Source organism: Poecilia reticulata, chromosome 2 (genome assembly GCF_904066995.2).
Source record: "Poecilia reticulata chromosome 2, P_reticulata-male-v2, whole genome shotgun sequence".
In the NCBI taxonomy this organism is placed as follows: domain Eukaryota; kingdom Metazoa; phylum Chordata; class Actinopteri; order Cyprinodontiformes; family Poeciliidae; genus Poecilia; species Poecilia reticulata.
In genome coordinates this window covers 25,422,331-25,434,670 of record NC_088831.1, presented here as the reverse complement: position 1 = coordinate 25,434,670, position 12,340 = coordinate 25,422,331, and the positions used below count along the sequence as shown (strand labels likewise).

General features: G+C 37.2%; 1 long non-coding RNA gene across 1 annotated transcript; it reads right to left on the bottom strand.

Annotated features, from left to right (window-relative positions):
* Positions 1-1,157: 1,157 nt before the first annotated feature.
* LOC103479574 (uncharacterized) lies at positions 1,158-11,910 on the bottom strand. Its single transcript, XR_535962.3, has 3 exons — positions 9,136-11,910; positions 7,332-7,455; positions 1,158-2,702 (listed from the first exon to the last, which is right to left on the bottom strand). It is a non-coding gene; the product is annotated as an uncharacterized LOC103479574 (long non-coding RNA).
* Positions 11,911-12,340: the final 430 nt, after the last annotated feature.

The window sequence follows — 12,340 nt, the reverse complement described above, 5'->3', positions numbered from 1 at the left end:
TTGTACAAGCACAATATGTTCTTATTTTAAGAAAAATATTCTCAAGTAAAGAAAATGTTACTTGACACTGAATTTCTCAAAACTAGCGTCTAAAACTAGTTTACTTTTTATTGTTACAGAGCGCTACTGATGAGCCAAGGTGTTTTTAGCCCAGATCTGAACGCTAAAACAAGGAGCACCGACTGCACACAGAGAATTTACACGATTTCAACTTTTTTCACATTTTATCATGTTCCAAACTTAAACTTGAATATATTTTACACATCAAATCAGTCTCTGAGTGATCAATAATTATGTACAGGTAGGTCTTAAAAAAAAAAGAATATTGTATGTCAAACATATAATTCTTGTAAATGGGATTATTTTGGTTTACAGGAAATGACCGGCTGAAATTAGCCTGACGTCAAAGTATATACATTTTATGCACTTAAAGTAACTTTAGAAAATCAACTTACTGACAAACTGCATCTGAAGATTAAAGACCAAACATCTTCGTGTTTTAGCATCCCTCACTCGCAGGAAGATAAAGGAGTGAAATGCTTTTGTTCATCAAAAATGTTTCATTGAATGTACAGCGTGCCCTGGGCAATGAAAACCAATTAGAGAGGCAATTATTTTACTTAAAAACTGCTCAGATTTATTTTAAGATGAATTAAGTTGAGACATTAAAGGGAAAGTCATTATCGAGTTGTAAGTGCCCATCCAAAAAAAAAAGTTAATGCTTTTTGTTTTAATTTTCACATTTTTGCAGCTCTGAGTTGAACAAATTAGAATCTGTTGAAACACTGAGACTTTTTGGGTAAACAGAGTTTTTCAGATGGGATGTGGACATAGAGGCATGTAGACATGTTTGCAGATCGTTTTTCACTAAATGAGATGAAATGTGTAAAGCCACATTTAATGCTTCTTACTTCCATTTTGGTCTTTGACAACGTGAAGAATAAATACATTCAGATATTGTAGCATTGACCCCCATTATGAATCTACATAATAATATGCTCTGATCAAGATTGCATTACATCAACTTAAAGCAGCAGGCATAAGGGGAGTCAGTCTTATTTTCAGATTTATTCATAATTCTTAGAACGTGTGAATGGCGTGCTTCCACATTTCAGCCCAAGATGTTCAAGTGATCATTAAGAATGAAAGATGGAAAACATAGGATAACATAAGAAAGTTTATTTCTTTTGACAATGACAGTATATTTACCAACAAAAACAAAGCTACGAAAGTAAACATAGTGCTTTTGTATCTACCTGCACACAGTGTGATTTACTGTTAATTAACCTCTCAGAGAAAAGTAATTAAAAAGTAAGAAAAGTTTAACAGTACACTGCCTGCACAGACTATATTTACTCCTACCTGCATTACATGCATGAAGTATAATGTCATTCTCATTCGCCTGAGATGAACCACTGTTGGCGAACAAAACCTATATCCTCAACGATGCGTCACATGATACCAGGTGCTACACTTTGCTTTTGAACGCAACAGATCTGTGCTGTGCATCAAACTGATGGTTAAAGTTACTGGGTGCAGCAGGCATGAGCCAGTATGAGAATCTTGCGGTAAAAAAATCAACACTTTCCCTGTATGTTGAAATGTAGTTTTGCATAAAAAGCGAGAGTGTCCTTGAGTGTCCAACAGGTTCTAATAGCTTTTAGTTCATGTATTTATCTTGCCACATTGATCCGACTTTAACCTTTCTCCTGAACAAAGTCATTCACTGTCAAACAGATTGCACGACTGGACCAAGACTTATCTGTTTATAGCTGCCTTTCTCTCCTCGATAAATCTATTTATTGGGTTAACTCTGTATGCTGTTTACAAAAATACAAGGTATTCCTTTATAAGTGCTAATTTGAAATATTTCTGATGCATCTGCTCTGTTGTGCTCGCGGCAGATGGCTGCTCGCAAAGAGCTTTTTTTTTTCTGCCGAAGGCTTCCTCCTGCTAAAAGAAGGCTGTTATTTTCTACTGTCGCCACATGCTTGCTCAGAATGAGGGATTGCTGTAAAGTCAAGGCCTCTGTTCAAGCAACAGTCCAAGGTCATCACTCTGATGAAAACTCCAAAACATGTCTTGGCCTCTCATTAAAATAACTTTGCACTGTAGAAGAATAAGCCTTTCATGGCTACTTGAGCAGAGTGCTGTGTAAATATACTGCAGCGTCTTAAGGATAATAAACAAATTTCAAGCCAATGCGTCTTGGGTTCTCGAGCCTTTCGGCGGCTGCTTTTCTCTTCCCTCACCTCCTCAACAGGAAAAGCAATGCCAGTGCTGTCATCTGACACCATGACATGATGCATCCTAAATTCAAGCCTACAGATGGACAAATTAACAACTTCCTGGAAGTCGCCTGAGCCTCTCGGCAACCTGCGCCAAATTCGCCCAGCTTTTCTGCCTTGCTGTGAGAGCATCAAAACACTAAACCTCAACAATGTGAGTCTCTCATATACAGACTAGTGAGAGCGGAGAAAACATAATGCATCAACCTGCAAACTTCGCCTTCAACGACATGTTGACTGGGATTCGTGTTCAATAAGATGACAGAATAGTCGCTTTCTTTGGCTGGCTGACAGCAGCGATTTTGTTGAACTCTTGCGTTGCATTTCCTGCTTGGTCCTCTTCGTGTCAGGCAGGCGCCCCATCTGCTGTCTCTCATCCATCTCTGAGCGTCTGCTCCGGTGTGAAGGGGAAACCTGTGAGAGAAGCAGAGGCATCAGAGACGTGGCATAAATTTATAGGTTGAAAGGCTCAGCAGACAATGTCAGTCTCCAAACACCTCGGCCAGATGGCCAGTGCCTGCCTGGGAGAGGGCCAGTCCCTCGTGTTAAACCTGCCACTTTAGCAGAGAGAAGTTTCATGATTAGTGTTTTTTTTATTTTTATTTTTTTAGATGAACACTTCATTTGTGGAACTTGATTTGTGGCCCAAAACATGTTCAGAATAGTAATTAAACATTAAATATTTGTTAAGAGTTTATTTGTCCAAAGTTGAGCTGTTTGCTTACTTTGTTTTAAAGAAAGTTGCTTTCGGATGGGTAGCAAATATCCCATTGGAGTCTTGCATAAGTTTACACAAAGATTAATAGGTTATAATGTGGTGATTAAGCAACTAAATCTTGAAAGTGTGATCAGTTGGTGGCGGTGGGGCAATACCTCTTGGTGGCTCTCTGGATCTGTCTAACTGAATCTTTGGACTGAGCTCACCAGGAGGCCAAACTTCCAGGGAGGAGACATCATTGAGCACTCATTAGTTAGTTTTATTTAAATGGGACAGTGGTAAACATACAATATTGTCATAAATACTAGATTTAGCAAAATGCTAATTTCCCATAAAACGAACACAGGATTCATGCATTAACATTCACAAAAATAACATAAAAACTCCATAGAAAGTCAGAAAACTGTATTTTAAGAGGCTTAGATTAAAACATTAACCAATCAGAGCTGGAGTTGGTGTAAAACAAGAGACACGTCAGGTTAGAGAGCAAGGAAAAAAACTTTTCCTTTTTTCAAAACCACATTGTTAAAGCCAAGAGAAAACCAAAATATCAATTCACTCTTGGCATAATGCAGGACATAGGTTGTTTTTACCTTCTAATGTCATGGAAATAAATATTGGATCATATTCATGTTCTAACAAATGCATCATTTTTTTTCCACACCTTGGTTATTTCTTGAAGTAACAACTAATCACAGTTTAGTCAAGGTCGTTCAATTAAATCAATTTATTTAATCAATTGTTTAATTATTAAAATTAAACAATTTCAGAATTAAAAAATTTTCTGGGTAAGCTAATTAATATGAACTTTGAGGACTTTTTGATATGTAGATTTTGATTTTAGCCTTTATAAAAGCAGAAGGTTCAATAACAATGAGCGAGGTCAACACCTGCAACAAAAGAGCTTGATTTCTCTATTATGACTTATTTTTACCCTGTTGTACTTCATTCCACAAAAGACACAATACCAATGGTAAAAATGAACCAAAATTAGTCTAAATAAGCTCGTCAGAGACACGATATAAACTGAGCCAAACTCAGAAGTACTGGGAGAATATGCAAACCAAAAAGGACAAAGAAAAGCACGCCATGTGTGTTTCGGAGAACCATATGCAGGTTTGTTGTCTGACCCTTTCTTGGCAGGCTCTGCTTGTGACACGACTGCCGTGGAGTCCAAACTAAGTCCGTGTTTGATAGTTTCTACCCAAGACTGGCTTCTTTTTCTGAGGGAGACGTAACGGTTTGTCAGCCCCTAAGATCCACAGACAGATGGAGACTCATCTCTCCTCCTCCTCTTCTCCTTCTCTCTCTTCTCCCAGGCAGAGCTGTTCATCCTGCCCCAGGGAACATATGTGCTGCTTCGAGGGGGGAAGAGCAAATTTTTGCACGTGGGCCAACTTTGAGTTCTGGCATGCTTCCCAAGTGGCTTATTTATTGTTCTGTTGAACCGTTTGTCTCGACGGACACATAGGCTCGGATTCACTGCCCTACATACTGTACATAACTCAGGGCACACAAGGACACACAAGCTGCTACGTTAAACCGACAGGCCACAAAAGGCAGAAAGCAATTAACGGTTAAGTTACTGTCTATCAGTATTTGAGGCCTCTCTTTTCAATCCATGTGAGCACGGTGCAAGTTGTGTAAGAGCGGAGTTAGCCTTAATAGATTGATGCTGAAAGCTAATTACTTAATGATATCAGTGTTTGCATAAAAAAAAAAAACCTTTGAGCTGCACGTGCCAAAAAACAGATGTATGGAAGTCTCTTAAAACCCCTAGAGCAGTTTCTTCAGATTTAGATCTACTTAATTGTCATTATTGCAGTGACATACAAGAAATTACAGCTCACAGTTACAGTTATGATTAAGTCATATTTGTTTAGAAATTTTCAAATGCAAAATTGTTAATTGTTGTGTTGGGTTGCTTTTCAACAAAACCACAGCAACTGTTGACTTTGGCTTGACTTAAATTTTAGCGACAAAAGTCGGTTGGCATGCTTTTTGTCTGTCGGCCATATTGGATTTAACAAAAATAATTTATTGGATTTGCAGTTGATGGCCAGTAGTTGATGGTGTATTTTATGATGCATTAGTGTCCACTTCAGTGATCTGTGTGCATTTATACCATAAAAATCCACAAAAAGCACAAGAAAATGGCTTTTAGATAGCTGTCCACTGTAGTGACTACTATGCATGAAAGGGTTAATTTCCTCTTGTAAGGTTTATAAAAGCATTCAGAGGCAAATTGTTCATATATGTTCACTTTCAGTCTAAGACTCTCAGTTAAACTGAGATACTTTACAGATATAACAGGACTTGATGTTTCAAAGCAAAGGTTTAATTTCTTTACATTTGGAAAATGAAGCATGTAGGAATTTGACAGCAGCTCAGCGCTCACTAAGGTAAGTTTAAGGTTTTAGATTGAAGGAAATGGTGCCAAATGTCTGGTCTACGAGTTATTTTAGAGAGCTTTGTTTTGGTTAATAGCTGTCCAAGAAAGGGAAGTGACTTTATTCCAATATTCCAACAGCATTTTCTGAGTAAGTCATCAATTTCTTAAGCTAAAGAAGTACATTTATGGTGAACAATAATTCAATTAAACATTTACAATGGAAAAGCTTACTGAATGGGAATAAGCTTATAGTTTTATGATATAAATTAATTATGGTTTAAATTTTTACCACGGTGTGAAGTGGATGAACGAAGGCAAACTTCTTCTGTGCTTATGAGATCTGTAATGCAGACTGTCACGGGAAGGAAGGCCTGTGTTTGAGTGCAGATCACACAAGTCATCACGGTTCATGACCGAGTGCGATTCTAAAAGGCACCAAAGAAAATTACCACACGCAAATTAACTCGGCAGACTGTGATTAAAAAAATACTTTTTTTGTGCGAAACTAATTTGCACTTACTGTAGCATAAAATTAAGGCTGGGTTGGAGCAGTTCGTTCAATTTTCAGAGGACCATCAGGACTTTTGAAAATTTAATGAGGATCCAAATAGCCTCTTTCTCTGCCTCTGAACACTTCATGTAGTTGTGACAATCCAACACTGTGCTTGTCCACTAAAGACCAAAGATTAAAGATAAAACCCAATAGATCCTGATGGAGGGTTCTAGAAAAGGCCTGCTGTATTTATAGTAGCTTGCTGGAGGCCTGGTTACCTGCCAACACTGAGATTCCTCTGGAGACATGAAGACCGTCAGTGGTGAGAATAAGCACAGACGACTGGTTTATTGTTTTGTTGATTACTGTGGGGCGGAAACACCTCATGTTGGCAATGAACAAAAGAATGGAAGATAACCTTTAGAAAAATAAGAATAATCTCTGTTTTTGTCTTTCATTTGAAGGTGAAGATATTAAATTACTGCAAATACTGAATCTTCACATGGACTAAAAATCACCTCTGGCATCAAACAATATCTGATTAACATGCAGGTTTGTGTCCTAAAGTAAGAGATTTTTAAAATATAAAGGGCCTGATCTTCAAGTGGTTTTACACGTACAAAAACAAGTGCAAACTTGAAAGCACCTTCTCTGCTTTTATGAATATGCCAAACATTGGCTGATCATCAGACAGTACAAAATAATGGGAGAGGACAAGCAAATGTAATTGCATCGATATTTAGCACCTTTGAAAAGCAGGTGCAAACTAGCGCTCAAAAATATTTGACATGATTTTTGAATATGCAATAAAAAAAATGTAACGATTAATTTTGACAAATTGTCAGAAGCCAGCAATGTGTAACAGACATTTTTTTATTAAACTTCTTTTTAAGGAACTTTGTTGCAAATTTTGTTCAAAGAATGACCTTTTAACTCTTGATTACAACCACGAGAAGGGAGGTAATGTGACCCCTCATACAACGTTGTTAGGAAAATCAAATAACTGGATCCTGCGGTTTACTCACTTTATCCTGCTCAGATGGCATTTGAGGAGAGAAGAGCAAAAATCCATATAATCTTAATGAATATGCATGTAATCAAGCGTGGAAATGCCCCCTGGTAAAGTCATTACAGTGAAAGTTGTTTTTTTAGAAGTAAAAATGTAAAAAAAAAAAAAAAGGAAGCCTGGCTTTCAGTTTGTGTGATCCACCCATGAGTGTATACTTAGTGTATGCGCTGTGTGCCTTTCCCTCTTGTGGCTGACACAAAGATTGGCCTATTTGAAGTGAAGAAAGTGGATCTTTATGAGTTCCTCATGATATGACAGGGAGACATCAGGGTGACGGGTGTTCTAACCCATTCTCCTCATGGTCATTGTGTGGAAGAGAAATGCTGAGGGATGACAGCGAAGAGAGCAAGCAGTACATAATCATCTTTTACCTCTGCGTGGCCTCAGTCGAGCAGAGGGGCCCTTTTCTTGTCCTCTCCAGTCATTCGAAGTCTGTCTGGGAGAAGGCTCAGCTCACTTGTTGGGGAGAGCCAGCCAGCAAAGCTTGTGTGCCGTCTGTAGGTAGGAACGAGGAATGAAACATTACTAACATAAGAACTAACAGAGTTTTGTGTTTAATTTACAGTTTTAAAAAGCTTTGATTTCAGCCCTTTTTGGATTTATGCTTTAGAGCTACAATTAATAGCATCCAAATACTTTTTCTAGCTTTTCTAGCTTTCAGGGTGACGTCACACTGTGTGCGAGAGTGGAGCGGCTATAAAAGACAGTTCTGGTGTCAACCTAAATTAAGGGCAAGTTAATTATGGAGGTATTTTTAAACTTCTTAATCATTTTATATGCCTGATTAGCCTGGTTAGTGGTGCTGGTTGGAAACAGTGGAATACGCATGAAAATCTTAACCCTGAATTTTTCTTTAAAAAGTCAGTAATACGAAATCCAGCACTCAAAATGATGGATTTAGTATTCAAAATACTAATGCAACTTCAGCTTTTTTTTTCTAAAGAAGCATTGCTATTTATTTGGAAACAGCAGCTTCTGTAAAAAAAAAAACAAAAAAAAAAACTTTCATAAACCTCGGCACATGTGTGCTATGACCACATTTGAAACATCGTTAATAATAAACAAAACAACTTCCACATTGAAGTGTTGTAAGTGCAATCTGACAGCGTTACAGCGTTTTCTCTGTTCACCGACCAGAAAACTATCATTTTTGAGTTTCTCCTCACAATAAAGCTAGAAATGATCTGATTTCATTCAAATCTCAACAGATCACAATAATAAAAAAACAGAACACATTTCCTTCCCAGAAATAAAATGTAGAGGCTGCAATGATTGTTTTTTTTGTTTTTTGTTTTTTTTTGCTTTGAGACAAAAAAAAAACAAAAAACAAAAATGGTTAAAATGGCAACATCCTTTTCCCAAAAAGGATAAATTGCCATTTATCTTTTCTTTCTTTTTTTTTTTTTTGCTTGTACTGGGCTAACTAAATTATATTTCGTAAGACAGTTATTTTCTGCCCTAATTATGGCTAAGAATTTATTTTCTTTTTTTGCCAAGACCAAACAAAACCTCATTCTTACTAGGTTTTTTTTTACTCAGTGTGTCCATTTGCTCGTCTTTTTATTTTGAAGCTTGTCTTTGTACGGTCAGGTTGGTTCTGCTTCCTGCCTTTGTTTTGCTTCTCAACTGTGTTAACAAATCCACTCTGCTTTTATCGCCAGCATCCCTTGCTGTGTTGTACTCTGCCTGAACGATGGATTTCTGAGGTTCTCTTTTCTTCAAAGCGTTAAGTTTTGTGTTACGTGTCAGCATTAAACTTTAGAATTCTTATGTCTCAACCCAAAATTCAGCAAGTTAAGAATGACAGGATGTTACTAAAAAGAAAATCGATTTAAAGCAAATGCATCAGGTTTTTTTCCACTTCCTTAAAAAGACAAAATCACATCACATTTCTTCCCCCCCCCAAATGTAACTTTTAGTACATACTTTTATCTTCCTTTCAGTACATTAAAAAACAGCTAGCTGTCAAATCCTTGTGTTATCTGATAGCATTACTGTTTATGAATACAAACATTTATTATTTCCACGTTATTGTAAAAACAACATTAATAACTAACGGTCGATGCACATTTTCTAAACCGTTGTGTCCATTTCACGCCAGATAATCGGATACGTCCTTTACAAACTACTTAAGCTAATTTCCCAAAATTCTTGAGGATGTTTGAAAAAATTTACCTGAGTCCAGAGAGATGTGCAGCACTGGGGCCGTTGTTCATTTGGAGGCATTTTAATAGAGCAACCTCTCCTGAAGTGGTTCATGTTTTCTTCACTCTTAAACATAAAAACTCAAAGCCGAGTTCACCAAAACCAAACCGTCCAACTACTTTTTGTATTTTCTCAAACTACAATTTCCCTATTATTGATGATCTGAAACCTTTAAGAAATGTGTTGGGAAAGGGGCAATATTGTTCTACTGCACCGTAGATTATCTAAATTTGCAATGCAGAGTTTTGTTTTGGTTTAGTGGGATAAAAAATTTTTTTTTAAATCTTTAAACAGAATCAGAAAACACATATTGTGGTTGCGAGTAACCTTGTGGCCACAAGGGGGCAAGTTTCCACCTCAGGCTTGAGCTATAAAGACAGTTTTAAAGTGATGTGAGTAAAACCAGAGGACCAATGGGAGTAAAGCTGGGAAGGTTTATTTAAAATATGCGAACGAGTTTGTTTTGTTTCAGCTCACACCAGCCTCCAAAATACAGATTTGTCAGATTTCTTTAATGTCTTCCTTTTTCACAGCATAAAGATTAGTCGAGTACTTCTTTTTTTTTTTTTTTTTTTGTCAAACGATAAGCTGGGAGAACACGAAAAATTGTTTGGGCTGTAAAACAAGCTGGGAAATGCTCTCACTTCATCCAACAAGACGAGGAAGACACGATCCTCGTAATGTGCCAGACCATCTGGAGCCTTCAAGGACGTTTTGACAAGACAGACGAAGAAATGGCCCCAATATTGTTGCAATCAGTTGCTGCACGTCAGACCCTATTAGTTAAAATTTGCTCTGTTTCTTTGCTCATGATAAGACTCGTCTTAGAGAGCTCCTTTCCTTTCTGCTGCGCCGTGGCTAACATTTGGATCAAAAAAATACCTCCAGGTGCGTCGGTCTGTCCCCTGGCCTGAGAACTTCAGGTCTGGATAATCTGCTGCCTCTTCTCTCCTCTGCGACGAAGTTTCTTCCTTCCAAAGTTAATTTTTAATGACAGTTTGTTATGTGGGTCCACAGGGGGCTTTTAGCGGCTGTGTTTTAACAACACGAGTCTCACTGCTTGTTCCCATCTGAGAAGGCTTTATTAGAGGTAGCGAAAGGGAAAGAAAGCACTCCGAATTCCCATATTTGAGCCAATTCTAACTTTATATTTCTGTCCATCTGTGTGTCTGGCATTTGTATGGCTTGATTTTCCTTTTTATGTCGAGAGCCATAAATAATCGAGACATTTTGAAGGGAGGAATATAAAGGACCCCCCGTTGGCCACTTTGTAAACTGGTACAGCTGCTGACATTATGTTGAACAGGCCCCTTTTTCCATCAAGACACCCGTTCGTCTTCTTTAACGTTTCACAAGGTCTGAGCATACAGACAGGTGTTTTAGCCATTCTTCTTTCCGGTCCTAATCATCTAGAGTTTGGAATTCTCTCTTCTGCATTTTTTTTCTTCTGTTTTTTCCTGAAGGTTTTCTACTAAACAGGCCTGAGGTCTTAAATACAAATAAAAAGGGGTTGCTTTTATTTTTAAATCATTTCTGTGTGGGCTTTTTCATCTGTTTGGTATAATTCCTCTGCTTAAAGACACAGATTTTTTTTTTCTTCATGTTTTTATTCAGAATGTCCCAGCATTTCAAACACTGCATGCATCCAAACATGTTTATCCATTACCTTATGCCAAACCCACCTGTCTTTGCCACGTTTGTGATATTTTCAGAGACAGATTGCTTTTTTTTGTTTGTTTTTTTTTGCATACAGAAAGCATTTGGTCACAAGCCTTTGTCATTCTTTGATATAATTCTTGAACAATGTGCTTTTGTGCTGCCAACATTTTTCAGCTTTAAAAATCAAAGCATCATTTTAATTTACAGGTATAATGACTCAGTGGTGGCACCAGTCATATGTTCCTTTTAAGATGAAGAATTTGTATGTCAGTGCTAGAACTACTTACATTAAAGATTCAAATTCAGATTGAGATTATACCTCTGCCAAAAAAAGGCATATTATTTAAATTTATTTCATACATCCCTACCTGGATTTCGTTATTGAGCTCAAAAACATTCGTTGGTGTTGTGTCTTTTATTCTATAGATTAAGACTCGTCCCTGTTGAGGTGATCAATCAAACTTGTAGATAAACTTGTGGCATAGAAAATCTTTGGAAGTTCCTCTGCTCTTCATCAATATTTTTTGACGAGAGGTCAAAAGTTTAATTGATCGCCCTGCCCGGTTTGAGGCAAACAAAGCTTCACACTCAACCGACCCAGCGGGCGTGGAAATAAAAGCAGATGGTGTAAAATTGATGCCAAGTGGGTCTAATTTCTTGGTGGCCCATTTTGTTTTTTGATCATTTGCCATGGTACATAATAATACTGCATGTTTTAGACAACAGCTCTGAATCTCGGAGTCAATCGATTAGACGTAGTGGAACAAAGTGAGACTTTATCAAACAGTTATTTCACTTCATTTAAGGCTTTCTAATGAGGGCATTTTTAAATGATCAGTGAAAGATCAATTGTTTTTCCTGCTGCAGATTCCCGTCTCTCTGTCTCATATCCCCTGCTCCACACTCTGTGTGGGAAAGGGAAGACTATTTGAAATGCTGCCCATTCAATATTTTTGATGCTCAAAATATTGTTACATTAATGAAGAAAACTTCTTTTCTCCTCAAAATTAGTGAAACTTCATTGAAATATGTCACGTTGAATTATCAATGAGTTATATATATATAAAAAAAGCATGCTAACGCTAACCCGGCACTTCAACCAACTCATATGCATATTGTTGTCATCAGTATGAGAAACATGTGTTACTGACGGAGAAAGCTTAAGCATCTGGAAATCACTGATGAATGAACTAAATATCTCAAAGTCACAATACTGATGAACAGTGATGTGCTTGTACTGAACATCACTGTACAAGCAGTGATGTTCAGTACAAACAACTTTGGAGGGTTAGCTCCAAAGTTGTTTAGACAACTTTGGAGAAAATACAGTGCATTAAATTTAATGAAGCATCATATTGAACTTATTGTTTATAAATGGTTATTTGTAAAAAAGAAAAAAAAATCAGGTGAACAACCACCTGGATATTCCCCAGTTTGTAGTTTTGTTTTGAAGTTATTGTCCAAATATATCCCATGCTGTTAAACAGATGATGTCTTTTAGCAAAAGAATGATAAA